Raw genomic sequence first — 14484 nt, forward strand, 5'->3', positions numbered from 1 at the left:
ATTGCAGTGTAGCACTAGCTAGGCCTCACTGCAGCGGTAGCTAGGCCTCCTTGCAGCAGCCTAGAAGGGTGTCCCAGCCTCTACAGGGATTTAGTAAGGATTTACCTCCTCTAAGTAGTCTAGTTTCTTTCTAGTTTTGCAATGAGGGTTTCAGCCCCTCCATACAATTGTATTCAACCCCCTTTGGGCATTCATTCATTTCAGTTATATATTCCTCTTCAGAGGTCCACTACATTTCTCTCCCTTTGATTCTCTCTCTCACATCCATAGCATCACTTGTGTATTGAGTGCATCATTTGTCATTTGCAGTTAGTATTGAGCAAGAGAGAGATTGAGGATAGTCTATCTCATGCTACACACTAACCTATAAAAGTGGTGATGAGTGCTTGTGGGTTGCTTTGGGTGTGATTAGGACATTGGTGTTGAGGTGGTTCTTGTGAGAAAGAAGGAGAGCAAGAGTGAGCAAAGAGTGAGTTGTAGGTCACTCAATAGTGGACTGAAATGAAGTGTAGTACAAAGAAGAGATGAGGGGTTTTGTCTAGGTGACAAAACCCTCTCTAATCACTAACCGTAGTTAGGGATTAGATTGTGGTTAGGGGAAAAAACCTCTAAGAGGGAAAAGTGCCCTTAACCCACTTATTACTTACATTGGCCATTGCCTAGAATATAATAACAATTCTAACACCCCCTTGCAGTGCCAATGTGGTGTACAAGGTAGTGATCAATCACCAAAAGGAGATAAGTTTAGGGCACGTCGCAGCCAAACACATTCAGTTGTCGGTGTGAAAGCTGTCCTGCACTTAGCTTCACATGAGGAAGTAGCCACTGTAGATTGCTTCTTGCTCAGCCAAGAAATACAAGCTTTGCCCAAAAAGGAAACAATTACCACTAGTGGACTGCCTGGTATCATAGTCTCCAGCCCAATCTGAATCACTGTAAGCATGCATCTGCAAGTCACCCCCCTTGGGAAACATCAAGCCCTAAGACTTTGTCTACTCTTCCTGCAACGGAAGTCCTACCAACTCGTGAAAAGAGAGAAGATTACTGCCCCCCCTCAATGACAAATTCAGCGAGGTGTGGAAACCAGGATAGGACTTAGGAAGAGAATTCAGAGCGGTGTAGTCATCTCTGAATCCAGAATAACTTCATCAATATTCAGCAATTGCTCCCTCAAATCTTGAAGCTTTGTGAGGTGAGTATTCATGGAATCCTCCTCATCCGTATGTGTGAGAAAACTCTCGCTTCAGGAAGGAAACTCTGGCATCATTTCTTGCTGCAAACATACTCTCCAATATCTCCCAAGTTGCCTTTGATGTCTTGCATGACTGAATGTAAGGAATAATGAACCTCTTGACAGAAAGAGAAATCACTGATAGAGCTTGTGCATCTCTAGAATCTCATCTTTTCTGTTCTGCTGTGGGAGTCCCTGGAGCAACAGCTCCAACTACTTGTGCTGCATTTTGACCTCTACCCCTACCTCTAGCTGTAGGAGTGATAGCTGTAGCCACTGTATCTGGCCTTGCTTCATTACCATTGACATAATCCCAGAGATGTCTGCCAACCAAGATGTTGCGAACCATTAAACTCCACAAGGAGTAGTTTGTGCCATCCACTTATCCTCCTATGTGAGGACTCCAAACACCTCATTGGGGTTGTTCTGAGCCATTTTTGCTAGATAAACTAAAAAATACAGCAAATTGAACAAGTAAAATCCCTTCCTGGGATGCAAAATGCATGAGTAAAATCTGCCAAAGAAAATCTGCCCATAGTGACAAATACTGTATTAGTCTATCAAAGGCTCAACTTGCGCCACAATGCTCTACTAATTGCCAAAAAATCCACAAATAAAATCTGCAAAAAGTGACAAAAGTCTGCAAATTGACTCACACTGAGTCCAGAACTACTTGCAAACCTCCAAAATGCTCTTTTAACTGCAAAATTGCAACCCAAATGCAAAAGCCCAAATTTCTTGTGGGAAATTGCATACAAAAGAGGGCAAATGGTCTGAAAGCCCCAAATGTTGAAAAATTTGCACTCTACCTGCAAAAGCCCCAAATTTCACGGCAAAATTGCAGTGTAATATCAAAAGCCCCAAATTTCTTCATATCAGAAAACCATTTCAAAGTACTAGTGGTGTTCTGCTTGATTTGTTTGCTGTTACTTTGTGACTTGATTCTTCACCTTGACAAAAATTGGACAGGTTTTAGGGCAGGGATGCGCTTATTTTTCAGTGTATAATTGATGTGAAAACATGGTAATCCAGCAGGTTTCCTATAGGTTGTTGATCATAAGGTCTTAGAGAATTATTTTCTGTGATTATGTTATTCTGTGTGGTTTTTTGATTGAGTATAAGAGCACTGCAGACCTCATTTGTGGCCATTATCTCAAAACAATTCCAGAAATTTGTCTTGTAGTTTGACACAAGCACGGGATGCATAAGCACGGGATGCATAAGTTCAAAACTATTTGGGTTCTTCCTGCAAGAAAACCTAACGATGGTTGAGTTACTGATGCTATTCAGGTGGATTAATGGTTAAACTTAGGTCTATTGTCTAATAAGCCCATTCCTTAAGCCAATACTTGACGAGAAACAGTTTGTCATTGTCTGGTATATGTTTGAATTGGCCAATGATGTTTCTAACACCTGACAATGGCTGATTTGCTGATGTCATCGATCTCAATGCTATTGAGGCCTTTTCGAGTGTGCAATCTTTGTTTATATATTGCCTTTAGCAAAACTTGTTTTGATTGAAATGTGAGCTGTAAAAGGGTTTATGCCTTTTCCTCATACATTCAGCTTATATATAGTCTTGAATTTGTTTTTACATTTTTAGCATGTTGACTATATGTTCTCCGAAAGCTCTCGGGGTGGGTTTCCTAGTGATAGGTTCAGCAATTCTCTTTTCTGGGAATGTTTGAACATTGTTTTAGCACATTGTACAACGTTCAGCTTATGGGTTAATCTTGCGTGATTACTTTAACGTCGCATTTGCAGCATGGTATTGGATGTACCATTCATTAGTCTATGCCTTGTTCTTTGGTTGAACTTTCCTCCACGAAGTTTATAACCTGGGATCATCAGCATGTATGTCTTGGTTGTTCTAGCCCAGGTTATATGTAATGGCCTTCATGTTTGGAACTGAAAACATGTATAACAAGAGAAAGTCCTTCAAACTACATTCAGAAGACCCTACATTTGATGCTGTAAACTGTAGTGCAAGAATTTACATCCTAAAAAGTATGGACATTGCACAATCTGTTTTTTGTAGCAGTGTTCCACCTTGCATTGTTCACTTGAAAAGAGGCTTCAATCTTTGCTACTTTTTCAAATTTATAGATACACGCTTGGAACTCTAAAGAAATGAAGGATAACATGCATGCTCTCCTCAGGAACCCTAAACTCTATCAAGAAGTAGCAAGCATATGGCAGGATTAGGGTATTAGATAGGTGATGCTGATACATGCCTAAACCACCAAGATTGTAATGAGATTTGAATATTGGGAGCATGCTTGTTAATTCGTGTGATGGGCATGAAACTTACGTCACTCCTTGACTAATGAGATACACATACTAATTGCTGTTTGTACAAGTGTGAATGTTAAGAGAGAGAGAGAGAGAGAGAGAGAGAGAGAGAGAGAGAGAGAGTTTATTAGAGTCTTCGAAAGACTGATGGGTCTATGAGAGTGTGAAAAACTTGATCCAATGAGCTGTGGTAGTGGAGCTACTAAACGAGCATCCGCACCAATGCAAAATGCAAAAAAATGCAAAATGGCAGTACTAAGTCTTAAGTACAACATAGTCATATATCGACTATATATATCAATCTCAGCATCATCGTCGGCATTATCGTAACCATCATCATCATCGTCGTCAGCAACAGGACATCAGGATAAATGAGGCTGTGGAAGTGGGGGCATGAGGTCAATAGAACGTTGTCGCCCCCTCAAGGGTGCAGTCCTGGTACGTCTCCTGGTCGTAGCTCTGTGTCTAACCAAGGTCACTTTGACCCCCGTCGGTCGAGCTCCGACCCTAAACAAGGAGGGGATGTCCCCAAGTATGATCTGTGAGTCAACCCTCTGTCTGGCTGTCGGGTCACAGGCTTCGGGTCACGGTCATGTTGAGGTCTCGCCTCGTGGGGGTCTATGTGATCTGGCTGGAAGAACTCCGTGATAGAGCTTTTAGAGGTATGAGTCGAGAGAGAAGTCAGCTCTTGTCTCCGTGCTCGGAGTATCCTATTGCGGTGTTTGAGCACCTCATGAATGAAACCAGCCAAACATGGTTGCTCTGGGTAGGAGAGGAAACGGGCCAACACCCCATAACTATCTCTGAAGAGGCATTTGAAATGCCCTCGAATCTCATAGTAAACAAGACACCTAAAGATGAAATGCTCCTCTGTCTCAACCTCCTGCATGTCACACAGTGTGCATATGCGCCTCTCCCTGGGTAACCACTTTGCTCTGCCGCTCTCGATATGAAGTCTGTGTGAAGAGACCCGGAACTATCCAAGGGAGATCCTCAACGAGTGGGGTAGGTGAATCTGCGTGTATCCTGGTGGATCAATGAAACCCTTCGTTGTGATATGTAAGAAGTGATCTTTGTAGAAGCCCAGCTTCACTGGAAGATTACTTAGGCCCAACCAAGTTTGGAATGTGTGTAGCTATAGCAGATCCTCATAGGTAACCTGGTTGACCTCGTGTGATAGGAGGGGAGAGAAAGGAGCATATATGTTGTACTGGAAAGGAGGTAGTCTGTCCATTTGGAGCCCTAGTCCTGCAAACCATCTCTTTGTGCGTGCATACCAACAGCTCTGTTCTTCCCCTGTTGCAAGTGCCATAGAAGAGGATTGTGCTAGCCATGATATCCTGCTACGCCCGGATGTGTAATCCCCATACTCCTTGACTCGGTACAGATATGTAATGACATGAAATGCAACATCTAGCTATAATGGGGGTGATCCAAACTCCGCTCGAATGATCTAGTGAGGGACGGATGGCTTACCACGGATCATTTGTGAAAACATGAGAACTTGTAGCCGCTCCACCATGGCCCACTCTGTATGCGACAAGTCTAGCCTCCAGCCAGGACTGCCATACATCCTTGCTGGGCGGACCAAGGAGCCAAAAAGCAACCCTTTGGTCCGTGGACCTTGAAAGTGAGAGCGGAAGCACTGTCTCTCTAGTCTAGCCAATGAAGCATATCCGCTACTCAAGCGTGCTTGCATCGCGGGGCTCATGGTGAAGATGGGTCTGGAAAAGATGACCCCCAGATAAGTGTATGATGAAACTATCTGAACAGGGGACCCATCAAATGCGAAATGCTCATCGCGCATGACGGTATGAGATTTATTGAAGATCATAACCTTGGTTTTACCCAAGTTAACCTTCAAATCATGAGACTCACAACAGGACCGTAGTGCGTCAAGGTGTCTCTAGAGCCCCTCTACTGAGGAAGACAAGAGAGCCACGTCATCTGCATAAAGTAATATCCGGATCAGTGTGCCCGCGAGAGAGCAGCCTATCCCATCCTATGCTTGCATCACTGTCTCGAGCTCGTTGATGTAGAGGCCAAACAAGGTAGGTGATAATGGGCATCTCGATAGTGCTCATGATCTCGTCTCTCCATTCAGATCCTGTCCGGACTCTGCTTGAAACTCGCTCATAAAGTTCCATGACAGCCCAAATAATCTCCTTGTTGTAACCCAGATCCTATAGGTGTCATATGAGGTGAGCTTTTTGAACGGTGTCAAATGCCTTGTGAAAGTCCATGCTTCTGTGCCCTCGCATCCTCGATGATACATCTGAGTGCGAGAATGTGGTCCATGGTCCCATGATCCCGCGTGAAACCGGTCTGTCCCGCTGCTCTGAGTCCTCGACACTTCGAAAATCTGTTGATCTCAAAATCAAGTACTGATGCATAAATCTTGGACATGACATATCCAATCATAATGGTCTTGTAGTTCTCCGAGTTCATGGCATCCCTTGCCTTGTGGATGGGTGAGATAGTGTTGATGGTCGAAGTGCGTGGAAACCCCAAGCAAACGGCTTCATTAAATAGCTTGGCTAAGATTAGGGCTAGGAGGTTAATCCCATATGCAATGAACTTAGTGCATAGTGCCTCATGATCCTTTGCTCGGCCATTATGAAGTTTCATTACGGCATTCTTTATCCCCTCCTAGTGAAGAGGGTGCAGGATGTGGGGCGTGGCATATGTGATAGGTTAGGGGCTGGCTGATTTGGGATATCATAGAGCGTGCGTGCATAATCAGACCACACCTGAGTGTCAGTGAGTGGGGGGGGGGCGTCCCTTTAGAAATCTTCGCCAAAAGTGATGCGAGATGTGAACGCAGGGGATCCCATGATGTAGGCCACAACACTAAAGCCTCCCCATGTGGAAAGCAAGTGAAGCCACTTGATGTGGGCCATCTGTCAAGACCATTATAGATGATGAGATCATGCATCTTTTCGAGGTCTAATACTGTCAGTCGAAACTCGTAGCATACATGCCTCCTCAAGGTCAATGTCTGGCAGTAGAGTGGAATCATCCCTGAAGTCAAGGAGTGGTGCCTGACAAGCGCTTGTGAGATCTCGCGTTGAAGTCTTCAACTAGGAGGACTTTCCTGCGGCTAGAGAAGTCAACAATGGACTGATAAAGTGCAGCAAATGGGGATGTCTCCTCCCCTCAAATATCTCCGAAAAAGCAGGAGGTCTTCTGGGGGGGGAAGTAGCAAACTGCAATAAACAGATCATGGCTATCGTTGTGTCAAATTCGGATCCAGAGAAACTTGGAGTGTGGATCTCTTTGCTCTATTGAGATGGCCCCCTAAAGTGTGGATCTGTAAAGGACTGTGACTCCTCCTGATCCTCGAACCCCTCCTGTATCCCTCGTCTCATCTCTGTAGGTAGACTCCCATGTATACAGGCTGACTATTGGTAGTGGGCGCTTTGGACTCTAATGTGTCTCTGTGTAAAAGACTATGTCGTGACCTGTATAGGATTTTGAGAAGTTCCTTGGTTCTGACCATAAGATACCATTACAGTTCCAGATGGTACATGATAGGGTCTCGGATGTCTAGGTCTCATAGACCCCGCCTCCCTATGCGGGAGGAGAGGTGGGTGTCGGATGGGGGCCTGTAAGGAGTCGTCCATCTCGTACTACTGTCCTTCCTCTCTTTGCGGGCCTGATCCTGTTGCTGCAACAAAAACCGCCTCTCCTCTACCTGTAGTGGAGTGAGGTTCTCGTCCATGGAGATCGTTGGCTGGTCTCGTAAGGCTAACCTACGACGTAAAGCCAAAAGTCATGCCTGCGTGTCATGGAATCGTATGATAAGGGGCTGCTCTCGGTTGGGGTCCCTTCCAACCCGCCATGCTCTCTCAATCCTGTGCTCATGCATAGACAATGCATCACATGATTGTTGCATTGAGAGTTATGCCCAATGCTATCTTTGTTTATATGCTTGGGCTTGTCAATTGTGGGATGCCCTTACAATTGTTGGTTCTTGTAGAGAGGGTTGATTTACTTCATTTAGGTGGAGTTAGATTTGTAGGTGGTCGAGTATGTTGGTTCTCTAAGTATGCTAGAAAGCTTTTGCAACAGTTTCACATGTTGGATGGCAAATGTAATATCAAGTTATGGTATATGGATTCATCAGCCATACATTAGGAAGGATTACTACCTAATGTTAGCTTATTCATTTGCACCATCTTGCCAACCCCATGCTCATTGATCACCTTCTAATTAGGTGCTAGTTCACTAAGGACGCTTAGCATACTTATTATACTAGGCTAATACTAAGGATCATAGCTGTCCTAACTAGGCACTACTAGCCGTTAGGCCACTTAAGCCCATTTCTCCTAGCTTCTTAACCCAATGCCACACCCTAGAAATAATGTTACCCCACATGACTAGGGTTGTAAATTTTCCTCCGTAGCATACTGTTTTAAACCTTGGGACGAGTAACGACTGTGCAAGCAAGCCTCCCCTAAATACTAGTCTCGCTCCTGCTAGAGTTAGGGGATATAGCAAGGGAGAAATTGCCTTGGGATGTGCAGGGAGAGCGCAAGCAAGTTCCCCAATGTTGGATCGTTTGACCTCACCGAATAACATCGGAAATTCTAGTGATGGCCTTGTCTCTTTGGTAGTGATTTAGTTGGGTCTAGCTCGGTAAATCAAAACAGAAAAGTTAGAAGAAACATATATAGAGAAGGGTATAACTTTTTAGCTAGGTCAAACATGAATAATCTTCATGATTTTGGGGAAGGTAATATTAATTGGTCTAACTTTAAGGCTTTATTAGTTAGCACTCATTAAACGCAAGTAATTTATGTTGTCTATAACCTACATAGTAGTAATATGCTTTATGTAGGACAAACCTATGGGACAACTTTTATTCGTTTTCAAGAACATGTTAGTGAAGCTAGAAAAGTTCATAGGAAGAATTCCTTAATTGAGAATTCAAGATCCTTATATGCAGCAATGACAAAGTCTGGTTTCAAATCTTTTCGTTGCTTTCCCATTGAGCATATAGAGGGCCATTTTAATAATTCCAAGGACTTTTACTAGGCTGCTCATCCTTGTGAATTGTTTTGGATGAGAACTTTACACACTTTCGTCCCAAGAGGTTTTAATTTGGAAGGAAAAATAAAAAAACCTCTAAAAAGAACCCTTTGATGTGGAGAACTCATATGAAGTCCTTTAACATTCCTCATTACCAACATAGTCATACACCTAATATCGTATGGAAACCTAAAGTTATGTTACGAGGTTGTCCTAGCTCTCTTGCAATCTCACATGTAGTTCGTGAGTTGCCTCCCTCACTTCCTCTTCCTCCACTTCCTCCTCTTTAGTTCCTTTAACTTCCATAGTTCCAAGAGTTTTTGCTTCTCGAGACTATAAAAGAAGACTACTCTACCTAGTTAGATTAATGTCACTGGGTCTTTTTTCAATAAAAGTTTTTGAAAAATATAATGTCAAAGTTCTTTTTAAACTTCAATACACCTTGGAAAACTTCTCTTTTGAGGATTTGAATCTAAATAAGCTCCATTATATACAACCTAAAACTTCGTTGGATCGCTTCTTAAAAGTTAAAGCTTCCTTTCAAAGCAAAGAAGTCTATCTAAATAAGGAACTCTTGATTTTTATTTTTACTTCTTCCTCACTTGACAAGATAGGCTTAAAGTCCATTCTGAAGTCTCCTGTCTCTCCCTCATTTTGTGAGAAGAATTTGGAAGCATCCAGTAGTAGCTTGGAAGTATGTAAAAACTTTAGGACAAAAGACTTTCAACTTTGGAGAGATAGGTAAAAGGCTTTCAGAGCATTCAAAATCTTCTATCCTTAAAGAACCTTGTTGTTGTAAAAGTAAGAGATTCCAAAGCTTTATTGATGCTGATTTAGGACATGTAGTCACAGCTGATACCTCAATTTTGCTTTCTAGTAACCTAAGAGACCTTTTCATGAAAGGCACGAAATTTCGATTGTACTCTTTTAAAGAGCCTTGCCTTTTAAAAGCTATCGATAAGGGAATCTCAAAGTTTGTTTTGCAATTAGAAGAATGTTTAGGAGTTAAAAATATCTTATCAGAATGGAAAGGGAAGATTTTGAAGAAAGTTCCTTTTAAATTGCTGCTTGGAAGTTTCACAAAAGTCCAAAAAAGCCAAGATTTATTGCAATTGCTTGTGAGACTACTTTGACGGATGTCTCTAAATGGCTAAGCTACTGCTTCAAAGCCATGTTGCCTAGTGTCCATGAACTTTGGAGGGACTTATTAAAAGAGGCAGATGTCTCCTCGAACTCAAGCTGGATTTTAAATGACTCTGTAGGAGTGATTCCTGTTGTAAAATTTTTTAATTCCTCTTGAAGCATTCAGGAAAAAGAGTCTCCTATTCTCCTTCAAACCTATAATTTTACCACGCTTTACACAAAGATTGAGCTCGAAGTTCTGAAGTTTAGAATTAAATAGCTAGTGGCTGAAGTTTTCAAGTTGAGATTTGACAAAGATAGATTCAAAGTCCTAAAAGTTGAGAAAACAGCCTTATGCTTTGACTTTTTGTGGCTAAAAAATAAAGATCATGACATAGATTCTAAAAAGAAAAGATACACAAAGGTAGTAAGTGTAGAAGATGTTTGCTCTTGGATAGATTTTCTTTTAGATAATCTTTACATCACGATAGGTGATTCTTTGTTTCAACAAGTTATAGGAATCCCCATGGGCACTAATTGTGCCATCTTTTTAGCAAACTTTTATCTTTTCACTGATGAATTTGAGTTTATGCAACGTCTTATTTCTATCAATACCTGCCCTATCATTTTACAAAAGCTTAGTCAAGTTATGCATTTTATAGATGATTTATTTGTACCAGATGTTCCTGACTTTCAAGACTTTATGTACAAAAACGCTAGAGCTTTTGGAGAAGGAATCTATCCTCGTGACTCTTGTGAACTGAACTGCACTTGACTCTCGTGAACTGAACTGCACTTCAAGAGGGGATTCTTGTGTTTTCTTAGATCTTAGACTTTCTCAATCTACCATAGGATTGGAGGTTGATATGTACGATAAACGTGAACAACCTGAATATAGTGGTTTACACATTATAAAAATGCCTCACATTGACTCAAACATTTCTGATTTGGCAAAATATGGAGTCATTTCTTCCCAATTCCATAGATTTTCCCGCCTTTGTACAACTAAGAAGTCTTTTATCACCCAATGTAGTAATTTGATCACTTTACTATTACACAAGAGGTATAATCCAAGGAAAATAATGAAAAAAGTTCGCACATTCTTAGATATGAAGTCTTTTATCTATGGTGTTTCTGCCTTAGGTTTGTTTAGAATGATTGAACATAAGCTGAAAACAAAAAGCGGGGAGCTGAATAGCCTGTTTCTCTTAGTTTCAAAAGAGAGTTTGTTTGAGCATGCTTGTGCTTTCTAAGTTAGAAATGTATTTTTGCCTCTTTGTAGAAACGATACATAAGTGTAAAGGGCCATTTAGCTTTTTATGTTTTAAATAAGAGAGAGAGAGAGAGAGAGAGAGAGAGAGAGAGTTTCTAGTTTTTTGGAAGTTTCTGTTTCTTGACTTGTTTGTTTATTTTTGCTTAGTCACCTGCTTCGTTCCTATTCTAGAATTGCACGATAAAAGGAATTCAAATCTAGACGTAGTGCACGAAAGGTGAATCTCACGACGCACTTCTTTATTTCTTGTTTTCATTCTCTTTTGTTTATTTGACGTATTTTAGTAAGCACTGGGTTTGCCCAAGAGACTCCGCGGGTCTTTAGAAACCTAGTATAGCTGCTTATGCTTGGGCACTGATGATGACATAAGTGTTGCTTTGCTTGCTAAGTATGTCTTCCTTTTGTTTTTCATAGAAGTTTTTGTTTACCTCTTTTTTCTTCTCTTTCATTTTCTCTTTTATTTTCTTTGTAGATTTTTGATCTTTAGAACAACAAAAATTCTAAATTTGTATGATTGGACTTACTCTAGTCTTACAAAGGTATATATCTTTTTACTTCACTAAATATTCTTAATATGCTTTTCTTTCACATCAAGCCTTTTGGGGGAGGGGGGGGCTGTTGTGGAAGTTTTCGAGATTTAATCTAGTCTATGACAGATCTATTCTCCTCCCAAACTATACATTCAAGTAGTTAACACAAAACACCATATGTAGTCGATGATACGAACCAAACAAGTTCCCTTTTATTAGAAGAGCCTAATGATCCTGTATGGTTGATCAAGAGTTTTGTGGGCCAAGATGAGCATTCATATAAGAGCAATATGTTTTACAAGCTTCATATAACCTTTGAAACTGTAGAAAGGAATTTATGTAGTCTCCTGCTCGTCAGAACCAGAGGGAAAGAATTGAAGCATAGGAAACAAGTAAAATCCCATATTCAAGGAGCTGAAGCAAAAATTGGGCTGAATTATACTATGGTTACCCAGGATATTGAAGAAGGGCTGGCTGGATGTATGTTTCCGAAAAAGAAAAAGAAAATCGAATTGAACATTGTCAGGAGCCAATATGCAATGTGCAAATTTATGCCGAAATACTATACTTTGGCACCAAATATTATGTTGATTCAAAAGATACTTGTCTGCCAGAAATTCTGGCACTGCAATGGCAGAACAAGCCACATCATTTTCTAGGACAAGATATGCTGACTCTGCTTGGAAGACAGAAATAGAGGTTTCCTGTAGATTCCATTTGTAGGATGACTGCCAGTGCATTAGTAGAGATTTGAGACAGAAAATTTTGGAGGAATGCCATATACCCCCATATGCTGGACATAGAGGTAACTCAATCTTTGGAGATATATTTTTACTGGTCAGCCATTTGTAAGGATATACATAAGTTTGTTATAGAATGCCATATTTGTTACAAATGATGCAAATCCTCAAGCTTAGTCTTTGGGAAGATAAGAATATTGTTTTAAAAGACTACTTAAAACTAACCTCGATACGGTCTAAGTATCTTGTTGATCGAATTCATCAATGTGGCAAGTGCATTAGTAAACTCAAATGGGCATTGTTTAAATTGGTAATGGCCCTTTCAAGACTTAAACCAAATTTTGGATATATCATCAAGATCTATTTGCACTTGATGATACCTAGAAAAAGTCTGTTTTACTAAAATACTTAGCTTCTTGCAACTAGTCAAAGAGCTCATCAATCCGTGGCATTGGATACATATTTTTAATTGTAACCTTATTAAAGGCACAATAATTTATGCTGAATGACATAGATCCGTCTTTCTTTTCAACTAAAAGAACTAGCGCAGCCCACGGTAAACAACTGGCCTTTTCCTAAGCTATTCAAACAATTTCCACTCTTGTTCCTTGTCTATTGTTCTATTGAGACAGTGAAGAAATTTGGATATGGCATCAGTGGAACTAACACTATCATATGTTCTACAGCCCCTCGGTGGAGGTAAACCATTAGGAATTTTTTTGGAAACTACATCAACAAACATATATATCAAAAAATAAAATTGAATACAAAGAACTTATACCGATATAATTAAAATCTCTAAGCAATAGTTGTGCATCATTGTGCTTGATCAAGTGCTCCAATTGCATATAGAGATGAGAGAAGTATTAGGTAAATCATGCTTATCTTGAAGTTTGATTAACTGTCCATCCTTTTGAGCAGTAACATAGTTATTGAAATAACTCCTTTGTAGGATATAACCCTCCTCACAGAGTCTACTAAGTGAGCGAGATACTAGAGTGCAATTCAACATGGGTTTGAGTTTCAAACAATTTACTAACAAACTGGTTCACATTATACATGCTTGTGTCCCTCTTATTGGGTCTGGCACCTAGACTTGAGAAGCAGCCTTGGGGGCAGTTTACTCTGCATCTAGTTGTTGGCCTGCTTCTTCAAAATCCCTCTCAAGGCAATCTTGAGAGCATGTGAAGATTGCTCGCTTGTATTAGAATGTGTATATGATATCCCCCATAAAAGAGCATCTTCCAAAAGATCTACCACTCGTGAGCTGTTGATAAAGAAAAATCAGCTCTTTTGGGGCCTGCTTCTCTATATCCTTGCCTCATTGCCTATATAGGGTAACAGGGGAGTGGTTGCCAACAACTAGTGGCAGATCTGGAATGTGCAGGCATGGAATGCATCCATGGATTCATCCATATTCTATTTATGCATATTGTGCTTATTGCACGGGAAAGTCTTGTACAAGAGACAACCTAAAGCTCCTATGGGTTCTCGTCAAGCACAATCAACAACCTATTCCTTGGGGGCAGAAAATGGGATAAGAAACGCTGGCCTGGAGCAAGAGCATGCGTTAGAGGATACCTCCCGTTTGTATTGTTGGTGTTGAAATGGAAACAAGGATGGGGTTTTCTTAAATTTCGAGAAAGCATGTTTAACAAGCCTTGAGTGATTAGTTCAATTCCAATTTCACAGTTGGAGCAGCCAACCAAACAACTTGGGGGCTAAAGCAGATCTGAATTGCAGAAAGAGATAACAGAAATTGAACCGTAGGTTTCCTTTCCTACTCGTAATGTCAGTATGAAGGGTGCGCAAATAGAAAGCAACTTCTCTAGACTTGCTTTTAGACATTTGGTTCTGCATTTCATTTGTCCTATGGATCTTTATGGTCTTCAATAGACATTAATAGAGCATTTTATGTCATTTCTATTAGCTATATAGAACATTGGTTTTCAGTGGACATTAATAGAGCATTTTATATAATTTGTATCATTCATACTCTTGTGGCTAACTTGGCCGGATCCAGGAGTAGCATCAGGTTGTTTTTTCACACTCTCCCCTAGGATTGTCTCAGCACTTTTATACTTGAGACTGGTTTTGAAATTCTCCTACATTTTATTGATTTATTTTTATCGTACAAGGTGGTTCACAGGAATTTATCCAGGTCATTGTAATGTTTGGTTATACTTAATAGAAGCCACCTTTTGGCAAAGACAAAGGAAGAAGGGGTTTTATTTTCATTCCTACACTTCGTAAGGATAAGGTCAA

General features: G+C 40.7%; 1 protein-coding gene across 1 annotated transcript in view; it reads left to right on the forward strand.

The window, feature by feature from the left end:
• SCAB1 (plectin-like protein) overlaps window positions 1-14484 on the forward strand; it is an 81539-nt gene that overhangs the window by 64918 nt on the left and 2137 nt on the right. The window lies entirely within an intron of this gene.

This window comes from Dipteris shenzhenensis, chromosome 33, assembly GCF_047967505.1.
Source record: "Dipteris shenzhenensis isolate YYH24624 ecotype China chromosome 33, Dip_SZ_1.0, whole genome shotgun sequence".
NCBI classification, from domain to species: Eukaryota; Viridiplantae; Streptophyta; class Polypodiopsida; order Gleicheniales; family Dipteridaceae; genus Dipteris; species Dipteris shenzhenensis.